Genomic DNA, 25,167 nt, shown 5'->3' on the forward strand with positions numbered 1-25,167 from the left:
ACTATCTCCTATTCAACAGAAGCCATCCTCAGACTTTTACATTCATTTCTCACTTAGTCCACAAAACACTGAGAAGAGATATATTCTATTATCCTTATATTACAAATGAGGGACACAAAGGAGGAAATTAACCCTCCCAATCTCAAAAAATGATTAAAGAAGGAGGCATTTGAACTGCATGCTTATTCAAAAGTTCTGTAATACTCTCAAGCTCTAAAATTGAGTTCCATGAACACACACTTCATGGTAATTTTTTCATTTGTCAGTCTTTTTTTCTTTTATAAAATATTTCATACATTTAATTTTACATATTTATATTAGATACAGTTTATATATAGGTATATAGATTAAAATATATTTGTTTAATTTACATTATATTTATATCACAATAAATTTTGAATTTTTTTCTCCCTTCATGGTTTTCTCCAATTTCCTACTGCCTTTTTCTCTGTTTTGGCCTCTAAATTTCATCTTAGAAGTTTTCCTTGTACTCCTGTTGATCCTCAGTTGCTTTGTTTCTGTCTAGAAAGCTCATAGCAGCACTATAAATATGGATTGAGATATGAGTTTCTCTGAAAGATCATCTCTCTGGGCTGTTTTGTTGTGGCCTTTCTGATATCAGGTTTCTTAAATCTTTCTCTGGAGCTAATCAGATTCCTCAGAGAGGACCTATCCAATGTCCTGCTAAGAGGGTGTTGATCTAGCCAGTAATTCTGTGAATATGAGAGGGAGAAGAGGGCTGGTTGTCTCACTATTTAATATATATTCATTTAATTCCTTTCTTTAAGTACACATACCTGCTGTCAACTGTGGTTTCTATAGTCATACTCTAGCTTACCCTCTTCTGCCTGGATAAGGAAGGGACAGTCCCTCAGCTGCAGAGTTGGGGTGGGAAATTTTTATTGCCAGCGTACCCAGTATTGATACTAAAAGCCAACATTCGTTACTTGCCCTAATATATTGTTTTTCTTTTCCTAATGTTCTTAAAAACTTTTCCTAATGTTTTTCTTCCAGATTTGGATCTTTCTGTTTTTAGCCCCATCTTCACTCTGACTTCCAGAGGACATGTTGCTGACAACTTCTGGGGCTTCTTGGTAATTTCTAAGCTTTTTCCAGTTTGGCTCTATATACTAAGTCAGGTACCTCTCACACTTCTGCTTTCAGCTTCTGAATGTTGTTAATTTCTTTCCTTTTCCTTTATGAGATTATGCCTTCAAAAAAATTCTGTTATTTATATTATATGGGAATTCAGGAGGGACTCAAATTTAATATGAGTGTTTCATCTGTCATTTTTACCAAGTATAAAAAATTCTTTGTAATTCTGCAATAATTTTTATAAAGCTCTGATTTCATAATGGAATATTAATAGTATTAAATATAATAGGCCATGATATTGTAATTAATTGTATTTTCAGTTTCAGATGTAATACAATTATCTCCCCAGCCAAATATGGTCTTGCATGGCTCAGCAGATTAAGAATATATGGAATAGGAGACCTTCAAGATGGCAGAGGAGTAAGACATGGAGATCACCTTCCTCCCTACAAATACACCACAGGTGCATCTATATGAGGAACAACTCCTACAGAACACCTACTGAATGCTGACAGAAGAGCTCACACTTCTCAACAGCCAAGAAACTCGCCACATACCTGGCCGTGTGGCTGGCAGGGTCTTGGTGCTCTGGCCGGGTATCAGGCTTGGGCCTCTGAGGTGGGAGAGCAGAGTTCAGACATGGGTCCACCAGAGACCTCCTGGCTCCACATAATATCAAACAGTGAAAGCTCTAGCAGAGATCTCCATCTCAACGTTAAGACCCATCTCCACTAAACAACCAGCAAGATACATTGCTGGACACACTATGCCAAACAACTAACAAGACAGGTACACAACCCCACCCATTAGCAGAGAGGCTACCTAAAATCATACTAAGGTCACAGACACCCCAAAACACACCACTGGATGCGGCCCTGCCCACCAGGAAGACAAGATCCAGCCCAACCCACCAGAACACAGGCACTAGTCCCCTCCAACAAGAAGCCTACACAACCCACTGAAACAACATTAGCCACTGGGGGCAGACACCAAAAACAATGGGAACTAGGCACCAGCAGCCTGTGAAAAGGAGAACCCAAACACAGTAAGTTAAGCAAAATGAGAAGACACAGAAACGTACAGCAGATGAAGGAGCAAGGTAAAAACCCACCAGACCTAACAAATGAAGAGGAAATAGTCTACCTGAAAAAGAATTCAGCGTAATGATAGTAAAGATGATTCAAAATCTTGGAAATAGAATGGAGAAAATAAAAGAAATGATTAACAAGGACCTAGAAGAACTAAAGAGCAAACAAACAATGGTGAACAACACAATAAACGAAATTTAAAATTCTCTAGAAGGAATCAATAGCACAAAAACTGAGGCAGAAGAACGGATAAGTAACCTGGAAGATAAAATAGTGGAAATAACTACTGCAGAGCAGAATAAAGGAAAAAGAATGAAAAGAATTGAGGACAGTCTTAGAGACCTCTGGGACAACATTAAATGCACCAACATTCAAAATATAGGGGTCCCAGAAGAAGAAGAGAAAAAGAAAGGGACTGAGAAAATATTTGAGGAGATTATAGCTGAAAATTTCCCTAATATGGGAAAGGAAAGTTTTCAATCAAGTACAGAAATCACAGAGAGTCCCATACAGGATAAACCCAAGGAGAAGCATGCCAAGACACATATTAATCAAACTATCAAAAATTAAATACAAAGAAAAAATATTAAAAGCAGCAAGGGAAAATGACAAATACATACAAAGGAATCCCCATAAGGTGAAGAGCTGATCTTTCAGCAGAAACTCTGCAAGCCAGAAGGGAGTGGCAAGACATATTTAAAGTGATGGAAGGGAAAAACCTGCAACCAAGGTTACTCTACCCAGCAAGGATCTCATTCAGATTGAATGGAGAAATTAAAATCTTTGCAGACAAGCAAAAGCTATGAGAACTCAGCACCACCAAACCAGCTTCACAACAAATGCTAAAAGGACTTCTCCAGGCAGGAAACACAAGAGAAGGAAAACACCTACAATAACTAACCCAAAACAATTAAGAAAATGGGAATAGGAACACACATATTGATAATTACCTTAAATGTAAATGGATTAAATGCTCCAACCAAAGCACATAGACTGGCTGAATGGATACAAAAACAAGACCCGTATATTTGCTGTCTACAAGAGACCCACTTCAGACCTAGGGACACATACAGACTGAAAGTGAGGGGATGGAAAAAGATATTCCATGCAAATGGAAATCAAAAGAAAGCTGGAGTAGCAATTCTCATATCAGAAAACATGGACTTTAAAATAAAGATTATTACAAGAGAAAAAGAAGGACACTACATAATAATCAAGGGATCAATCCAAGAAGAAGATATAACAATTGTAAATATTTAGGCACCCAACATAGGAACACCTCAATACATAAGGTAAATGCTAACAGCCATAAAAGGGGAAATCAACAGTAACATAATCATAGTAGGGGACTTTAACACGCCAGTTTCACCAATGGACAGATCATCCAAAATGAAAATAAATAAGGAAACACAAGCTTTAAATGACACATTAAACAAGATGGACTTAATTGATATTTATTGGACATTCCAACCAAGAACAACAGAATACACTTTCATCTCAAGTGCTCATGGAACATTCTCCAGGATAGATCATATCTTGGGTCACAAATTAAGCCTTGGTAAATTTAAGAAAATTGAAATCATATCAAGTATCTTTTCTGACCACAACGCTATGAGACTAGATATTCATTACATGAAAAGATCTGTAAAAAATACAAACACATGGAGGTTAAACAATACACTACTTAATAACAAAGAAATCACTAAGGAAATCAAAGAGGAAATCAAAAAATATGTAGAAACAAATGACCATGAAAACACAACAACCCAAAACCTATGGGATGCAGCAAACGCAGTTCTAAGAGGGAAGTTTAGAGCAATAAAACCCTACCTCAAGAAACATCTCAAATAAACAACCTAACCTTACACTTAAAGCAATTAGAGAAAGAAGACCAAAAAAACCACGAAGTTAGCTGAAGGAAAGAAATCATAAAGATCAGATCAGAAATAAATGAAAAGGAAATGAAGGAAACGATAGCAAAGATCAATAAAACTAAAAGCTGGTTATTTGAGAAGATAAACAGAATTGATAAACCATTAGCCAGACTCATCAAGAAAAACAGGGAGAAGACTCAAATCAATGAATTAGAAATGAAAAAGGAGAACAAAGAACTGACACTGCAGAAATACAAAGGATCATGAGAGATTACTACAAGCAAATATATGCCAATGAAATGGACAACCTGGAGGAAATGAACAAATTCTTAGAAAAGCACAACCTTCTGAGACTGAACCAGGAAGAAATTCAAAATAAAAGCAGACCAATCACAAGCACTGAAATTGAGACTGTGATTTAAACTCTTCCAACAAACAAATGCCCAGAACCAGATGGCTTCACAGGCAAATTCTGTCAAACATTTAGAGAAGAGCTAACACCTATCCTTCTCAAACTCTTCCAAAATATAACAGAGGGAGGAACACTCTCAAACTCATTCTACAAGGCCATCATCACCCTGATAACAACACCAGACAAAGATGTCACAAAGAAAGAAAACTACAGGCCAATATCACTGATTAACATAGATGCAAAAATCCTCAACAAAATACTAGCAAGCAGAATCCAACAGCACATTAAAAGGATCATGCACCATGATCAAGTGTGGTTTATCCCAGGAATGGAAGAATTCTTCAGTACACACAAATCAATCAATGTGATAAACCATATTAACAAATTGAAGGAGAAAAAACATATGATCATCTCAATAGATGCAGAAAAATGTTTTGACAAAATTCAACACTCATTTATGATTAAAACACTCCAGAAAGTAGGCATAACAGGAACTTACCTCAACATAATAAAGGCCATATATGACAAACCCACAGCCAACATTGTTCTCAATGGTGAAAAACTGAATCAATTTCCTCTAAGATCAGGAACAAGACAAGGTTTCCCCCTCTCACCACTATTATTCAACATAGGTTTGGAAGTCTTAGCCACAGCAATCAGAGAAGATAAAGAAATAAAATGACTCCAAATCGGAAAAGAAGAAGTAAAACTGCCACTGTTTGAAGATGACATAATACTATACATAGAAAATCCGAAAGATGCCACCAGAAAACTACTAGAGCTAATCAATGAATTTTGTAAAGTAGCAGGATACAAAATTAATTCACAGAAAACTTCTTCATACATGTACACTAATGCTGAAAAATCTGAAAGAGAAATTAAGGAAACACTCCCATCTACCACTGCAACCAAAAGAATAAAATACGTAGGAAAAAACCTACCTAAGGAGACAATAGACCTGTATGCAGAAAACTATAAGACCCTGATGAAAGAAATGAAAGATGATACAAATAGATGGAGAGATATACCATGTTCTTGGCTTGGAAGAATCAACATTGTGAAAATGACTATACAACCCAAAGAAATCTACAGATTCAGTGCAATCCCTTTCAAACTTCGAATGGCATTTTTCACAGAACTAGAACAAAAAACTTCACAATTTGTATGGAAACACAAAAGACCCTGAGTAGCCAAAGCAATCTTGAGAAAGAAAAACGGAGCTGGAGGAATCAGGCTCCCCGATTTCAGACTATACTGCAAAGCTACAGTAATCATGACAGTATGGTACTGATACAAAAACAGAAATATAGATCAGTGGAACAGGATAGAAAGCCCAGATATAAACCCACACACTTATGGTCACCTTATCTTTGATAAAGGAGGCGAAAATATACAGTGGAGAAAAGACAGCCTCTTCAATAAGTGGTGCTGGGAAAACTGGACAGCTACATGTAAAAGAATTAAATTAGAACACTCCTTAACAGCATACTCAAAAATAAACTCAAAATGGGTTAAAGACCTAAATGTAAGGCCAGACACTATCAAACTCTTAGAGGAAAACATAGGCAGAACACTCTATGACATAAATCACAGCAAGATCCTTTTTGACCCACCCCCTAGATAAATGGAAATAAAAACAAAAATAAACAAATAGGTCCCAATGAAACTTAAAAGCTTTTGCACAGCACAGGAAACCATACACAAGATGAGAAGACAACCCTCAGAATGGGAGAAAATATTTGCAAATGAAGCAACTGACAAAGGATAATCTCCAAAATATACAAGCAGCTCATGCAGCTCAATATCAAAAATACAAACAACCCAATCCAAAAGTGGGCTGAAGACCTAATAGACATTTCTTCAAAGAAGATATTCAGATTGCCAACAAACACATGAAAGGATGCTCAACATCACCAATTATTAGAGAAATTCATATCAAAACTACAATGAGGTATCACCTCACACCAGTCAGAATGGCCATCATCAAAAAAATCTACAAGCAATAAATGCCGGAGAGGGTGTTGAGAAAAGGAACCCTCTTGTACTTTTGGTGGGAATGTAAATGATACAGCCACTATGGAGAACAGTATGGAGGTTCTTATAAAAACTAAAAATAGAACTACCATACGACCCAGCAATCCCACTACTGGGCATATACTCTGAGAAAACCATAATTCAAAAAGAGTCATGTACCACAATGTTCATTGCAGCTCTATTTATAATAGCCAGGACATGGAAACAACCTAAGTGTCCATCGACAGATGAATAGATAAAGAAGATGTCACATATATATACAATGGGATATTACTCAGCCATAAAAAGAAATGAAATTGAGTCATTTGTAGTGAGGTGGATGGACCTAGAGACTGCCATACTGAGTGAAGTAAGTCAGAAAGAGAAAAATAAATACTGTATGCTAACACATATATATGGAATCTTAAAAACAAACAAACAAAAAGGTTCTGAAGAACCTAGGGTCAGGATGGGAATGGAGATGCAGATGTAGAGAATGGACTTGAGGACCTGGGGAGGGGGACGTGTAAGCTGGGACGAAGTGAGAGAGTGTCATGGACATATATACACTACTAAATGTGAAATATATAGCTAGTGGGAAGCAGCCTCATAGCATAGGGAGGTCAGCTCGGTGCTTTGTGACCACCTAGAGGGGTGGGATAGGGAGGGTGTGTGGGAGACACAAGAAGGAGGAGATATGGGGATGTATGTATATGTATAGCTGATTCACTTTGTTGTGAAGAGAAGGCTGGCCCACCATTGTAAAGCAATTATACTCTAATACAGGTGTTAAACAAAAAAAATCTCAATGCCTGGGCCACATTGGCCCAGGCCAATGCCCACACTTAACTAAGTGCCCACCTGACAGTGCTGTTAGAGCTTGTTCTTTTTTTTTTTTTTAATTAATTTTGTTGGATTATGGTTGATTTATGGTGTTGTGTTGGTTTTTGCTGTACAGCAAGGTGAGTCAGTTATACATATACATATATCCACTCTTTTTTAGATTCTTTTCTCATACATATCATTACGGGGTATTGAGTAGAGTTCCCTGTGCTGTGCGGTAGGTTCTTATTGGTTATGTATTTTATATACAGTAGTGTGTATGTGTCAATCCCAATCTCCCAGTTTATCCCTCCTTCCCCCCAACCACCCATAACCATAGGTTTATTTTCTACATCTGTGACTCTATTTCTGTTTTGTAAATAACTTCATTTGCTTATATGTAGAATCTAAAAAAATGGTACAAATGAGCTTATTTACAAAACGCTTGTTATTTCTGCTGTAATGATGACGAGTGGCTGTAACACACCTCTCCACTCTGGCCTCTATTTTACAGATAAGAAAACATTTTACAGGTAGGAAAACTGATCCTCCAGGGAGCGGATCTGACTCACACATGTGGCAGTTTGAATTGGAACTCAGTCCATGGCCTTTTCTGCACATCATTTTAAAAAATGATCAAAGACAGCAAGACATAAATGAAGGGGTGCAGATGGGATTTCAGGTGAAACTTTGGTGAAGGGAGGAATCTCAGGGCTTTCCCAACACCCCTCAAATCCCACCCCACCCTCCTCTGCCCTTAGGATCCTTTAGAAAGAAAAGGAAAAAGAGGAGATGGAAGGAGAGCCCGTTTTCCTGGAGGGAGCCTTGCCCTAAGCCTCCTCATCTGACTGTAGCTTCCCACAGGTCACTGCCCTTCCATGGAAGGGGTGAGTACCCAGGGTGTATGAAGGGGATGGAAAATGCCAGTCTGTCTGGCAAAGGGAGGGAGAAAAGGGCGGGCAGGTAGGAGCTGCCTAAGAAACACGCAGCGGCTCACGTGGGACCACAGCGCCCCCTGGTGGAGCTGTTGGTGGCCAACGGTCTGGAGGGGCCTATGTTGGACCAAAGGGGTTTGGGGGCCCAGTCAGTGAGGCAGGGGCATGCTGGGAAAGGCAGTACCAGCCCTCCACCAGGCTGTTTTGAGGGGCAGTGAGGATGACTCCACACAGAGCACCAGGGCCCCACTGCTGCCCAGAGCTCACATCAGCATGTGGGCAGAGCTCAGTGTGTATGTTCAAGGTTCTGGGCTAGGCTGCCTGGTTCAGTTCTCAGCCCCACCACATCCCAGCTGTGTGCCCTGGGCAAGGTCTTAACCTCTCTCTGAACCTCAGGCTCCTCCACTGTTAAAATAAGGATAATACTAGGATCTACTTCATGGGTGGGAAATTAAACAAGTTAATATTCTTAAAGCCCTCAGAACAATGCTGTGTTCATACTAAGTGCTATTGGGAGGAAGAGGAGAGGTTAAATAAACAAATGTTCTTGGAAGATTAAAAAAATAAGAACATATGGAATAGACTGGGAACTGGGAGGCTAAACCCCTACCTGAACAACTGGTAATAACATTTCAATTCTGCTGACAGAGCATTTTCCTTGAGAAATAGCCTACATGTCCCTAAAAGGATCTTGCCTTTATGAGGATGGGATATTTGTTTTGAGGCTGGGAAAGTTTCTGCTAGAATTCAAGCTGCTATTGCAGCTAACTGCATTTCTTGTAGACACGATCTCATGTGGGGTTGAAGAAATTAGAAGATGGAATCTGATCTGGGAAGGAAGATTTAATTTTAGGATTTGAGGCAGACTTAAATAGGGTCTCAAATTACAAGGCAGCTGCTATTCAGTCAGAGTCCTCCATGGAGAGAAAGCCTTGATGGAGCTAGGGCTTTATTTCCTAAAACAGAGAAGCATTGCCTTGTGGAACTTCACTGGAGGGATCTGGCTTGGAGGTTACAGGCAACAGTGGGTGACATTGTGTTTAGAATTCAAGTTCTCCTTTCCTCTTGGGACTAATGGCTGAAATGTTAACCCAGGAAAAAAATAAAGGGGTATGCTACAGTAGAAAAATGAGATTGGAATGACACACTTGTGCTGTCTTGGAGTAACAGATTTCCAAACCAAGGATAGGCATGGTTTCTAGAAGAGTACCTGACTAAAGGTCACATCTTTAGGAGTAACCCTTAGAAAGAGCCTGGGGTACAAAGTCTTGGGGACTTTTCAAAGCAAGAATACTGGGTCAGGGAGGTTGCCTATTCAAATTATGGGGATCTCTTACAATAGAAGAATTAAGACTGTTTCCCCTATACAGAGCTCATATCAATCCAGCACTGAAATGCCAGAAAGGCAGAAGCCAAAGGGAAAACAAAAGCTTTTAAACATAAAAGATGAAATGAATAATGAATGACATATCTCCAAGAGATCTGATAGGAAACTAGTTTGAGATTTGATCATATTTTAGAATTCCTGTGAGCTCAGGGCTGATGTTCTGATATTTGTATATGATATGTGTTTTGTTGATTCACTGGAACTTCAGAAATGTGGGAGACATTAGTGATTTGGCATTAGAGTGATCACTTATTGCTGAAGAAGCAACATTTGTTACAGCCCAAACAAGACTGAGCATAGGCCCTCTGCATGGGAATTAGCAATATAAGAAGAAATGAGAGTAGGGAGTTAATTTGGACTTACAATTTAATTTACTTGTGGAAACAAAAGATTTGCTTGATAAAAGTAAAGACCAATTTGAAGCATTTTCTAGTGTATTTATTATAATTTGGCATATTGTGTCACCTGGCTCATGTTGGTGAATGAGCTTAGATATATACTCAAGCAATTTTGAGATAGTAGAAAGAGATATGATTTCTTGTCTTTATATAAAATTTGAATATTATTCCTTAAGTTACATTAATGGAGACAGAATAGCATAGTGTTTATAAGTACATAATCCAAACGTTAAAACTTGGGCTCAAATCCCAGCTCTAGGCAAATCAAGGGATTTAAAATACCTTTGCCTTAGTTTTCTCACCTGTAAAGTGGTAATAACAATTGTATTTATCACATGGGATTCTTGTGAAGGTTAATGGGGATAATGCAGTTGAAAATATTAACTTATTTATTCACATGCTAGATAGTTTTCCAAAACTTGTGTGCATAGGAATCACTTCAGGAATTTTCTTTTTAGAACTTGCAGATGAACCAAATGGTTTTCATGAGGTGTTTTTAAGGCCACACTGATCCAGGTCCTTGTTTTCTGTTCATGAACATGGTTTCAAAGGGATTTTATTAATGCCTTTAATACTGGTAAGAAGCAATGACCTAAGAGGAATCCTCCTCACATAGGTTGCCAGATTTAGCAAAAAGCAAAACAAAAACAAAAAATCCGATACCCCAAATCAGCAACGACTTTGACTCTAATGCTAATGGAAGCCCACTTACTCAGCTGAACACACTAGACCATCTTCTTCCATTTTTCTTACCTTTTCATAAACTGAGGGTAGGATTGCCCATTAAAATATAGTACTCTCAGGTAAATTTGATTTTCACATAAACCACAAATAAGTATAAGTATGTTCTGTGTAATATTTGAAGTAAATTTGAGAATACTAAAGCATTATTCACTGTTTAGATCTCTGCCTAACTTTAACATGAGCCGTGCTTGGCATGAACATGTTGTCCTCAGCTCTCTTTGACTCTTCAACTTGAGAACTTCACCCTCTCATGAAATATTCGTAGAATGATTGAGTAAATGCATTTCAATAACTTATTTAATGGATTTGATATTTTGATTAAAATAGTTTATAAAATGCATGTATATGATCATTTAAACCACAACTATTGTGATATTACTATAATAAACAGAGATGTTCACTTAATGTAATGAGCTTTTTTTTTCTAAGGTATCTGAACTTGTGATACCATTTTCAAAAGCTGGGTGATAAGCATGCAGGACTAAGAATAGTGCTAGGATGAAAAGGACAGATATGACAAAACTGTTCTGCTAACCAGGCTGCTGGGTTAGAAAAAGCAGAGAAATCTGAAATTAAATAAACTATGCAGTAATCAGGCTGTAGAGAAAGGCACCTGGAAGTGGAGAAAGATGCTGATGAAATAAGCATGATGGGACACACTCTCCAAATAAGTTACATCTGTGCCCAGGAGAAAAGGGTAGTTTCCACTGAGGTATAAAGGGGGTTGTGAAGAGTTTTCTCTTTGAAAATATGAAGGGAAATAGCATGTGTACAGTTTCTATTTTGTAGCAAATGTTAAAGAGATGAAGGAGAAAACTCTTACTGGAAAATCTGCTGTGCAAGCCACTTCAAGAAAAATAAACAGGCAGCAGAATGAGCACATCTGCCCGATGTTTGGCATGTGTGGTGAGGTTGTAGGAAGAGAGCAGCAAAGACATGGCATACTAAGCAAGGGCTTTGAGGGCATGTGTGTCCTTCAGCTTTCCCCAGAGCTTGGGAGGGAGGAGTTGATGAAGGGTTAATCATCCAGAGGGTGCTTTGTAAGATAGAAGAGACACTCCTCTCAGTCTAGCTACCAACTGGAAAGATGCCCGTGTAGGAAATGTAATCATAGCAGCTGAAACATAAGAGCAGACTCCAGAGTTGATATCATATGTGTGGCAACCACTGCATCCAACAGGGGAGCTGCTTTGCCTAGGGAGTAAGTCTTTCTGGAGAACCATTACATGCTCAACTCCATCAGAGTCCACACAACATGACAGGTCTTATGTTGCGTGGTGGAACGAACATTTATATGAAATTCTAAATACCAGTGTTTCTCATACTGAGCAATGCACCATTTTAAATATCAACAAATCTTGGAGGTCCTGTCAAGGGACAGGATTACCTATAAAATAACTCTGAAATATTACTATGGATTTACTGAGCAATATGTTATCTGTGCCCAAAGGCCCCACCTTCTCCTGTTGGGGAGAATGCAACATCCCACCAACTCCAAGTTAAAACTTTGTCTGAGAAAATGATCTGAAAACTATTCATACTAAGGTCTGAAAGGCAGATTGATCAAGAGACTTTTCTAAAATTTTTCTGGACATTTATTTGTAGAACTTCATACCTATCAACATCCTAGTGCCTGAAACATGTGACTATGTTACCTGACGTGGAAAAAGGGACTTGCAGACGTGATCAATTTAAGAACATTGGGTAGGGGAGCTTATCCTGGATTAGCCAGATGAGACCAATCTAAGCACATGAGTCCTCAAAATCGAAGAATCCTTCCTGGCTGTGCTCAGAGAAAAAGATAATGATGATGAAAGCAGGATCAGAGAGACGCTACATTGCTGCCTTTGAAGCTGGAGAGAGGGTCCATGAGCCAGGGAATGCAGGCAGCCTCTAGAAACTGGACAAGGCAGAAAAACAGATCCTTGCCTTGAGTCTCCAGAGAGGAGCCTAACCTTGACAACATCTTGATTTTAACCCAGTGAGACTCATGCTGGACCTCTGACCTGCAGAATCATTGGAGAATCATACAATGATAAATTTGTGTTGTTTAAACTGTTATGCCCTTGGCAACTTGCTGTAACTGCACTAGAAAACAAATACAGTGTTCTAGCCATTTATTTACACAAAATATCTTCACATGCACAATTAAGTCAGTTAAGAGTCCTTTTCCATCCACCTCATAAACTCATTTATACTTCCTACATGAAAGTTTTGCTCTTATATTAAGTAAAACCTCCATAGGGTGATAAATTAATCTAAATGTAAATAAATGAAAAAGATTGCTTACCTAGCTAATTAGTGAAATCTAATAAATTTTCTTCTAACTTCTGAGATTGCAAATAAATTAAATGTAGCTCTTAAATATTTGAGGGGAGGGGTTTTCCGGAAAGAATCAATTATATTATTTCCAACACAAATCTTTAAAAAAAAATAGAGAGTGAAAACCCTGCATTGATGTTTGAATTAGTTTTATCTGTATGCCAAACACTAAAAATTTCTACCAAATGCAGTGTAAATGGTACAGGATATAAAGAGAACTCAGAGCGAACATGAAACTCATCATTCCCCAAATGCATCATAACACAGCAGAATTCAATAGAGAATATACGGGGGTTGATTTTTTCCCCAAGGTCCTACCTTGGAGAATCAAAGACTAGAGACAAGAATGGTGACCCATGGTAAGGAAGACCCATGGTCAACATCCCATTTAGAGGATATTTGCCCACTGAGCATGAGGAAGTTGAAGCAGTTGGAGCTTCACAATCCCTAGGCCTATAAGTAAAGAAATGGGTGGAAGGGGAAAGAACAGTGGTGCTTCTTGAGTATGTAGGTCTGCTGTAGCAACAGAAATGACAGCAGTCACAAGTATTGTAAATACATAAACTAAATCTCCCAGCAGTGAAGCTGTCCTGCTGAGATGACCTTCATCCCTTCCCACCATTCCCAAAAGGCTGACAGATCTGACAACTAGAAACCAGCCCTGTCTTCATTTCCCTTTCTCTCAGTGAAGTGCTGACAGGACAGATTCTAAAGGTCAAGTTTTTACTTAAGTATAAAGGTAGCAAAAAACCTTCTCAAATATGCACACCATTAGGATATTTTCCATTATGTAACCTTCATACTACATTATTTGAAGAAGCATAATAGCTGAAAAGAAGAATCACTGGAAAAGAAGACCCCAAGATCCCAAGAACAGAGAAATGATGTTCTAACTAGAATTAAGGGAAGATTTAGATCTATTTGTTCACTAAGATAAATATTATACATATATACATATATATGAAGAGAAGTATAATAATACATACATACTGTTGAGCCTTGAACAACATGGGTGTGAACTGAGCAGGTCCACTTATACGTAGATTTTTTTCGATAGTAAATACTACAATAATACATGATCAGAGGTTGGCAGATTCCCCGGATACAAAGGAATCTTGTATAATGGAGGGCCAACTATAGTTTATAAGTGGATCTTTTACTACACCCCTATACCCTGCATTGTTCAAGGGTCAACTGTTTATATAACTAATACAGCTCTCAGTCATAAGTCTTAGTTGCAATTTCATACAAATAAGAAGATATGTATCTCCTGTTTGAGTTTATCACAGATTTTTTTTTTTGTACTTTCTATAAATCAATTTAATTGCAGTTGCGAGCCTACCTTCTTTCATATTTGCAGGAAACCTCAGTCATTCCTGGGGTCCCCCCACCAATCCAGGGCTATGCACTGTTCAGTGCTTTACACAGGAACCCACTGAGATGTTCCCTTCATTTCTGCCTGATCCTCCAGCAGACTTCTGCAGCCCTGTGCCCGCCTGGGGCAGAGGCACATCTGAGTAAGCTGTTTGTGATTTCTCTCTGCCAGGATGCACCAGGCAGCTGTTCCTTTTAGGAAACTTACCCCATCCTCTGCAGGCTACTTTGGGGAACCATGAAAGTTCCCCATGCTTTTCTCACCCTTTCACCCGCCCGCTTCTGAAACTTCTTTTAGTCAGAGGAAAATTCTTCTGTGGTCATGTTTCTTCCAAGCCACTGTAACACAGAATTTTTTAAAGTATCCAGATCCCTAATTTATTTAAAATAATTTAAACTATGAACAAATTTTAGCTATACATCCACAACATAAAATAAAGTACAATTCTCTAAATAGGCTTATTTACTCTAGTTCAACAAAATTCCTTTATTCTATTTTAAAAATTTCCTACATTTTCTTTTTTTAAAAGCTTAAAAAAAACAGATATCTAACACCCATATTATGGAATGGATGTGTGTGCATGATGTAAAAAATCAAAGAGTAGAGGAAGTTGTGAAATGCAAATATTTCTACCCCCTCTCCTTTCCTCAAAGGCTATTAATGGTTTTTGTCTCTCAGTCTTCAAAGGGTTACCATTTTGATCTTAAATGATGCAATATTTTTATTATCAATCTATCAATCAATTTATTTTCTTTTGTTTTGTTTTTACATTTAATTTTATCAAAATAAAGCATTTACATACTTTAAGTGAAATTATTTACAAGGAGTATAATAAAGAACAGTAGTATGCTATTCTCTCCTCAGAGGGTACTCACTTTAAAAACTTTTAAATATTTTACCTGATTTTTCTGACAAACTATTTCAAAATTTTAGGTAATGTGCTTCTCCACTGTTATTTTTTTACATTCTAACTTTATTCACAATCCATCTATGGACTTCCTTCTGTGCAAAATGAATATTTTGTTCCCACACAGCTGTCAAACTGTTACCTCTTTTTTCCTCTCTCCTTTTTGGTTTGTCATGTTACGTGAGTGTGCTTGCTTTTTTCTACACATCTTAGATTATGTTAAAAAATCCCCACTATATGTCATCATTTTAAATGAAATAACTGAGAAAGGTTAAAAATCAAAGAATGAGTGGCAATATAAAAATACAAAATTTTTGGAGGTGATGGCTATGTTTATGGCATAGATTGTGGTGAGGGTTTCATGGATGTATACTTATCTGCAAACTCATCAAGTTGTATACATTGAGTATAGACAGCTTTTTGTTTATAAATCATACTTCAATAAAATGGTTTAAGAAAAATAACACTTCCAAAAAATACAAAAGGCATAAGCAAGCCAAATCAAAGTAGTGAGTACAATAATCTGGACCCATATGTTTAGCTGCCTACATTTGAAAAAAATGTTTAGTAGAATCTTTATCTTACTGCAAATGCTCATCTAATTTCAAATAGTTGAATATGCATGATAATACCATGAAAATATTAGAACTGAGTATAGGAAAGATTTTTGTTATAACTTTCTGGGGAAAGACATTCTAAGGGTGATATCAAAGAGAAACTATAAGGAAAAAGCAAATTTGAAAAAAAAAATGTCTGAATGTAAAAAATTATCATAAGCAATATTAGGCCACAAGTGGCAAGCTGAGAATTGTAAGAATGCTTTCAAACTCTTGCAGCCAGCCTTAAAGCTGGATAGAGACCGGGAAGCCAGAGACCACCTTCATCGGACTCTCTTAGTGCTTTTGGTCCAAGCTGCAGTGAAGAAGGTGGATAGTAGAAAAGTAGCACAGAAATGAAGTGGAAGCCATGTTTTTGCTGTTCTTGCTGCTTCTGTGGGCAAGTTTGTTTGTGGAAGTCATTGGTTTTATGGTAGCAACAGTAGTCATGGCCACAGTGGATACTCCATGGCCTTGTAGACATTAAGACACAGAATCCAGGGTATCTGTTATGTATTGGAATTTGAGCAGTACTGGGGAAGCAGCCTTCCTGACTCCCAAGCTTTTGAATTGGTCCACCAGCCTCCATGGAGGGCCAGTTATGCAGTATTGTCCTCACAGTCATTGTGTTCAGTCAGGATCTGCAGAAGCAGAGCCAAGATGGGGATTTTTGTGTGAGTGATTTACTGATTGAATGCTCCTAGGAAAGGGAGAGTTATGATAGCAGGATGAGTTGGGGAGAGGCTAAACAAGGATGTTGCCTGTACCTAAGGGGAGCTTTGGCTGTGGGGGAAACTCTGAGTCATCAATTGCACCACCTTGAGGCAAGGGAACTGGCCTTTTATATCTAATGTTAGTCAGTTATTGCCTGCCAGCTTCTTTGGGGGTGTAGGGTAACCTAACCACCAGGGTGAGGTGGCTCCCATTCAGCCAAAGAAAATTCTTAAAAGAAGTAGGCAGCTGTGAACTAACTCTCACAACTTCTGTGGCATGGTATCCTAACTGGTAAGAGGAATCATGTGGGTCATCAGTAACATCCACTCTACTGTATATGTTCAGCCTCCAGTCTGTGTTCCCAGATCTTCTAATGATTTTATAAGCATGTAAAACCCTGATTATATTTCAATTGCTTGAAAGAGCTGTAGTTATTCTGTTATACGCAACTAAATTCTAAGTAATAAAGTCATGAGCAAGGCTTCATTAAATAAGAAATAGATTGCCAACAAAACTGTTAATAATTGTTTGGCCTCACTGGTAACCAAATAATATAAATAGAGAAAAAAATTATGAGTGGCATTTTTCTTATATGATTAGAAAAGATAAAGTTCAGGTTTGACAAGGTGTAGAGTGAGCATTCTAATAATTGCTAGTGGTAGCTTAAATTGGCACAGCTTTTCTGGAAGAAAATTTAGTAATATATATCAAAATATTTGTAAATATGGGTATACATCCTCTTGACAAAGCAATTCTACTCCTAAGAATTCTAAGGAAACAATTTCAGTTATTCAGAAAATTTATTTAAAAAGCTGCATATACCAGAAAATTCATTTCAGCAGTATTTATATCAAATCATTAGAAATAATCCAAGTGAAATACCTAATGCTGTTTGGAATGTAGTAGGAACATATCAAAACATTAAATGCATATGTAATGTAATAGGAATTGTCTATATCTATATTTATAACTACCTATATATTATGTTAGTATATTATATATGTATATAAGCAATATATAGCTGTTAAAATTACAGAACTCAAATGACACTTACAGTTTTCAAGAATGTACATGGGGGCTTCCCTGGTGGCGCAGTGGTTGAGAATCTGCCTGCTAATGCAGGGGACACGGGTTCGAGCCCTGGTCTGGGAAGATCCCACATGCCACGGAGCAACTGGGCCCGTGAGCCACAATTACTGAGCCTGCGCGTCTGGAGCCTGTGCTCCGCAACAAAAGAGGCCGCGATGGTGAGAGGCCCGCGCACCGCGATGAAGAGTGGTCCCCACTTGCCACAACTAGAGAAAGCCCTCGCACAGAAACGAAGACTCAACACAGTCATAAATAAATAAATAATAAATAAAGAACGTGAATTTCTTTAAAACAAAAACAAAACAAAAAAACAACAACAAAACAAACAAAACAAAAGAATGTACATGGAAAAAGCACCTGTTAACCTAGTAAAACAGTTGGTTAAAAAAAAAAAAACAAAACAGCTAAATGGGTTTATTCAGGAGCAGCAAAGAATTGTAGTTCAGGACAGGAGGAGAACCACATGCAAGCCCATTAAAACAAAGGAAAAGAAATTCTTTTACAGAGGAGAAGGGGAAGTTGGAAGAGGCTCTTATAAACAAAAAAAAGCCTTTGGAAGAAACTGGGAGTTCAAAGTATAGTGGATTTTAATTGGCTGAGCTGTGACAGTCTCTCATTGGTTTAGCTCTTGCCAGGCAAAGGGGAAAAACTCTTTCTTCCTCCTCTTGGTGGTAGTAAAGTAGTGTCATTTCCTTGCCAGAGATGCAAGGTACCTCTCTTCCTATTGGGATCTGTATTGACCTGGAATGGTCTGTGTGTGAGACCTCCCCCTTCTGGTCTCCTGACTATTTTAGCGAGATTTTTCCTTTTTAACCTTCACACAGCCTATAGAAGAGTAATAAAAATGATCTTATCTTTTCATTATAGTTATGTGTATATAGAAAAATACACCAAAAGAACTGACACCAAGAGTTTATAGTCCTGACTGACCACTAGGTAATGGAATTATGAACACATTTTTTTTTATTCTTTTTTGCTTATCTTTACTTTCTATCTGTTCTATAATAAGCATACATTACTTTCATAATTTAAAAATGTATTATATTGAAAAATTGAGGGTCATCTGTTCTGGTGGTTGCAGGACTCAACAACCAAAATTTGATGTGGGCTTTGAAATCTTTTTGGTTTTGTTTGTTTTTTTGTTTTGGGTTTTGTTTTTGCTTTCTTTTTTGCTCTTCCTTAGTTTTCTGAATCTGACACAAAAGACAGAAGCAACAAATGACTTGTCAATATTCTTTTTCATGCTTCTCCAGATAGACTGTTCACACCTAAAGCTGTGGTGTTTATCCATCCAGTGTACCCAAAAAAACACTGTAAAGAAAATACTATGTTCTAAAAGGGTGTGATGATTGAGGGATTTGACATCTTTATTGTCTGTCAATAGACCGGCAGTTCAGAAAGCCAGGTAACCTTCAGGTTTTGATAGGAATTTGAGCTGTGAGTTTTACCAACCCTCCTCAAACCCCAGATTCATATTGTAATTTTAACCTTGTTTACTGCAGCAGCTATTTCTTGTGGTTGATTCAAAGTGGGAGCAAACTGTGGATTCATACTACATAAATTCATTGGTTCCAAACTTATGTAGCTATTCCAGAACATTCTGCAGGGTTGTCTTTTGTTATGACCTGCTGTAAACCTGATGGTGTGTGTACTGTAAACATAGAAAGGTCTAGCTAACAAATGGATCTCTAGTCATTTTAAAAGCTCCATTCCTACTTTAAGATGTTTTACTTGTGTGTTGGAGCATGCACTTTATTTAGAAGTTCCTTTGTTATTATTTTTAGGGTTTTAAAATTATTTTCTTCTCAAATGTCACAGAATGTCTTACCGCCCATCTGCTCAAGAGGCATAATTATGAAACTGACAGTCTTTTTTGACACCTCCCTGAAGTGGGAGGAATGAACACATTTTCATTCAGTTTGGGAACTCAAATTTTGGCTTTCTTCTTTTCCCTGTGGGGATTAGCCTTTTGAACAGTGCCCACATTGCATAAGTATTTGCAAGATGTATAAGAAAAACAAGGACACTTTTAAAGACATAGCCATATAGACATGCTCAATTACTTAAGCCACTAGTGGAATTGGTAAATTGTTATTTCAGCCCCAAACTGGCTAATCCCAAATGAACATTTAGGCAACTTTTACACATCAGAGTTGCCTATGACTGTGTCTCTTCAGAACAATGTAGATGATATATGACACTGTGATATTTTATTAAGCTCTAACAGTAAATAATGTTGTTTATTAATAACCTCGTAAAACCATACACTAAACATTATGAGAAATTATATTTGCTTTAAAATATTGAGCCATCATTGGTTCTAATCTATTATTTTTTTTTTAAAAGTACCAAATTTTATCTATTGCAAGCATTGTGCTTTTAAGGATCTTCCTGACATTTATTTTTTTTTTTTTTAATGCACTAACACATCTTACTTAACACAGTTGAGATGCATCAGTCATTTAAAAGATCATATTGGGACAGTCTGATGTAAGCTCATGATGAGCTGATTTCATTCAGTATGGCTCTGGTCACCTCTAACAAGGTGATAATTCTAATTATGGCATTTTAGAACTAGTAAAGCAGAATTTTTGAGACTGAGTATAATTTCAGAAATAGCTATTTTTATAAGACTGGACAGATTTCAATTCTAGTAGCAAAACGTCTGAGTAACAAGTTATCTATTTGTGAAAAAGAGAAGTTGTACTTTAAGAGTGCACCAAAAAGTAAAATGAAAGACAGAGATATGGGCATGAGGAATTATTTTGAAACTTAAAACTATTATAATGATTCAAGAATGAGGCTTATTCTAGAATTCCAGATTTCAGGTTAGATCAACCAAAACCTTTTTGAGGTACCTATAGTGTGATATTCAGCAAGTAATGGAGCATGAACACTGTGGCATTAGCTCTGCGCCCAGCTTATAGTATAATTAGGAAAACAAAAATATGTGAAAATGTAGGAATTACATGAGTTAAAGATTACAAATGTTTGAAAGAGGAAGAGATTTCTAATGGTTTGTGTTACCAGTAAAAGCTTACAGCTGCTTTGATGGCATTATAGGAGGAGTTTATGGAGAAAACCTAAGATTACATGTGTTCCTATAAGGCACCTTGCTCTTCCCACCTAAAGTCCTCTTATATGATGGTCTATCTAAACATCTTTTGCCCCAGCCAGAAACATTCAGAGGTCATTACAATACATGGTTATGAAATGATAATAGCTTGAATGAGAATGATGACAGCAGGCAAGAAGCAACAATTTATTAAGCACCTACCAAGCCAGTTACCACTGATATATTAGTGTTCTCATTTAATTGCCTCCAAACATTATAGAGTAGACATTAGTGTGCCCATTTTTCAGATGAGGAAATTAAGGAGAGTGAGAGGATGCCACTCACAAAGAGCTAGAATGTGACAGAGTAGGACCTGTTTGGCCCCATTCTATCATGCTTCCCTTAATGAAGAATGGTTGTGATAAAAGAGCAAATAAGACATAGAGTCTGTTTAGATATTAGGGATGATTTAAAAGTAATAATAAAATATGACCATAAGTAGAGAAATGGTAACATTAGCTTCAGTGTCAGTTGTGTTTTTGGTTTTAGAGAACATTTGGATTTAGATTATGGGGAGGGGGCTGGTTTACAATGGAGATTTCAAACAGGTGTATGAAGTGGGTAGTTAAAATATGGGTATGTGTATATGAAGGTACGTGTTGTATGCTCTTAGTATAATCCTTCATACTGATAGGGACCTGGAAAAGTATTAGTTTTAGAATAAGACATCTTCTTGAATTACTATGATATTGTTAATTCCAAAATAATTCCTCATGTTCTCATCTCTGTGTGTGCAAGAAGGAGATAAAAGAGAATATGTGATGTAGCTTAAATCACTTCATAAAGGTAATTTGATTTCAAGGACATAGTAATCTCACTGTAGTAGACTACGACTTTATAAGTCAGAATCCAGTACAGATGAAAACTACTTCTTTTAAACATGAAGGTATTTAATTCTGGGAAGTAAGAACTCACACAAATCACTGGAAATGATGGCAGAGCAGGGTGTTGGCTGAGATTCATACACAGAAAGATCCTGCATAGGAACACCATAGAACTGGTGTACCAAAAGAAGTGCCAATTCTGCCACAATCCAGAATCTTGAAAATGGGATAGGGAGTTGATGTCAGAGCTGGTGGCCCCAGAGCCCTGTTATGGCTGCTTGAGATGCAACAGCGAAATGCATGTTTCAAGGGCTATTGCTGGTCTCCCTACTTAACTTAATTATAGATCCAATGCTCAGGCAAGTGTATCTAAATGGAGGGTCCTAAATTACATCTGGAACTCCAGGTGAAAAGAAATCTGGGAAATGTAATATTTTGCTGTCCAGCCTCTTGAATAAAGGAAGTCACCCTTAAAGGAATTTGGAACAAATGGCCAACAAGGCAATATAGCATATACATCAAAACAGACAAATGTTAATACACCAGAGAATTTCTGTAATGCATGTTACTGAAGTAGAAGAGAAAAACTAGTGGCCAATTGGCAGCCAGTTTCAGGTATATAATTACTGAGGAAAACTGATTGCTGATCTCTGAGGAGATTTGGAAACCATTAACATAATGAGAAAGACTTAGGAATTTGGGAATTTTATAAAACCTGTAGTGTAAACTTGGAGCCTTCATCTCCATCCTTTCCCAGATTCTCTTAGTGAGTTGATTTAGTGCCAGAAATGAGACCATCTCAGACCAAGGCCAGGGCTCTTCTGGATCATGTTTTTTTCTCTTTTGTATAAGTAGAGAAGGTGAAGAACTCCATTAAAGAGATTGAATGGATTGATCCTAGGATCACAATAATGAAGTTTATTTCAACTGATCTTTCCAAATCCAATTGTTCTGTGTGTTCTCAATGCACTTAAAAAATGATCATTTCATGTGATAAATTCATACTGCAAACCCTTCATTGTGCCAAATGAGCTTTTATGTGACACAGTAACTTTTAGAGTTTGCCAGAACTTTGAAATGTTGAAAAAGGTGTTGATAGCTTTCAACATGTGCTAATTGGGTTTGCCTACCCAGATGACATAGAAGAAGAAGGAAAATAGATAGATGATAGATACATAGGTAGATAGATAGATAGATAGTTTCAGCTTCTAAACTGATCTAATCAAGTAAAATAGAGGTAATGCATACAAAACTAAATCATTTAACTTCCTTGTTTATATTGATGGATATAATAGGATAGTTCAAATTTTATTTATCATGTTTTGAGGACTGTGCATATACAGTTACTACTTAGGGAAAAATATAATCACAATGGCATAAAATAAAAAAATTTAACTCCTATAAGTTTCTGAGCACAGTTTTCAGAATCTGTAACTTAAAGTGAACCATCCATATTTTACAACTATATAAATGGATCTGTTGTAACTGATTAAACAGTTTCTTCTACATGAGAAAATTGGTAGGATTTTCTTGTTTCTCTGTCTGATTTCCATACTGAGTTTTATACCAATAGTCACATCTTTCTTTTCTCTTTTGGGTCTGGAGTTGGTAGTGTTTGAATTCTGCCAAACTAAGATTTAGCTACTTTGTCACTTATAAGTGACTAAGAATCAGCACATGCCATTTTCTGTTTTATAGATCTGTACTTCTTGATGTTCTTATTGACCCAGTATCATGTGTTTCACTGTTTTGAGTAAACAGTTTATATATTGTCAGATATTTTGAAATAATTTATAGCATCCAGATTTTTAATAATAATTTTCTGCCAAATCAGTCACCCAACCAACAATTTCATTGGCCTTCTTTCTGATATTATCTGATGTTTGATTCTGTTAGAAAGCCTCACAATGTGACCAAGAATTAACAACTAGGAGATACTTGGAAATGTGGTGAATGATTGATTTGGAAAACAAGTAAGACACTATATTGAAGCCAGTTGTATCTATGGTAGAAGTTTAACTCTGAAAATAAAATGAAAATTACTTATTTCTATCATTTTGATGAAAAATTGGAAGTTCATTGAAAGCTATGTTTTTCTATATGTTGTAATACTGAAATATTTTTAATTTTAAATATCAAATAAAAATATTAGCCCAAGAACACAACTTCCCCCATCTTTTTCTCAAACCTTATTGAAATGACCAAAGGAAAAGAAGGGAAAAACCTGAGTCATTTTTGGAGTCCAGGTAAATAGTAATTGCATTCAGAGTAAATCTGATAGAAAGGATTGCTTTGGGACAAAGTATAAACAAAAGCAAATGCCAAAAGCTGACTCACAACATTCCCTCTGTGAAAGAAATGTGGTATTTCAGAAAGCCAGTAGAGAAGATTATTACAAAGCCACGTTAATGCTCTGTGATTTGAAAATTCAAGAACTAAATATTTACTATGCACTGAATGTTTGTGTCCCTCCAAATTCCTATGTTGGCACCCGAATCCCCAATATGAAAGCATTTAGAGATGGCACCTTTGGAAAGTAATTCATTTTAGAGGAGCTCATGAGGGTGCAGGCCTCATGATGGGATTAATGCTCTCACAAGAAGAGGAAGAGACATCAGAACTTCCTCTTTCTTCTTTCCATCAGATGAGGATGCTAAGTGAGGATAGCCATCTTCAAACCAGGAAAAGGACTGTCAATGGACATGGGCTGCGTGAGCACCTTGATCTTGGAGTTCCCAGCCTCCAGAACTGTGAGAAATAAATGTTTGTTGTTAAAGTCACCCTGTCTATGGTATTTCTGTTATAGCAGCCTGAAGTGACCAAGATGTGGTTATGCCATGCCCTGGTATAGAAAATGATTTTTCGCCACTGCAGATTTAGGTTTGGGGCAGTTGTGTGCATGGGCTTTGGGTAAATGTTGTACCAGAGAGAAGGCCTTCATTATGACACCACTTTTTTTCTGATATAATGGTCAGGATATCAAAATGAATTCTAGTTCAAAAATATTTTCCAGATGAATGAAAGAAGTACATATAAAATAAATGAAAAACAAACAAAAAGCAAGCAAACAAACAGAAAAGATAAAATGTAGACCATCATTTATTTTAATCCCTGATGTTGCAGGGTTTTTCTTTTCCCTAGTCATACAGGCAAGGAAGAGCTCATAACATAAAATAATAGATAAGTAGATAGCTAAGTACATTTATAGGTAGAACTGTATTAGTATGTACTGGTTGAAAAGCCCAAAGACTAATTAAAGGAAATTACACATCAAAAGGAATATAGATTAGCATACTTAATATAGAAAAAGTACTGATGAAACGATTAGAAATGTTCCTAATTATCTTTTAACCTTAAAAAATACTGGTTTAGAATATCTGAGCCTTTATTATTCTTGAAGTAACCATCCAATTATAGTTATTTTAAAAGATTATTTTCTACCCTGATTGAATAAAAT

This window comes from Balaenoptera musculus, chromosome 13, assembly GCF_009873245.2.
Source record: "Balaenoptera musculus isolate JJ_BM4_2016_0621 chromosome 13, mBalMus1.pri.v3, whole genome shotgun sequence".
NCBI lineage: Eukaryota > Metazoa > Chordata > Mammalia > Artiodactyla > Balaenopteridae > Balaenoptera > Balaenoptera musculus.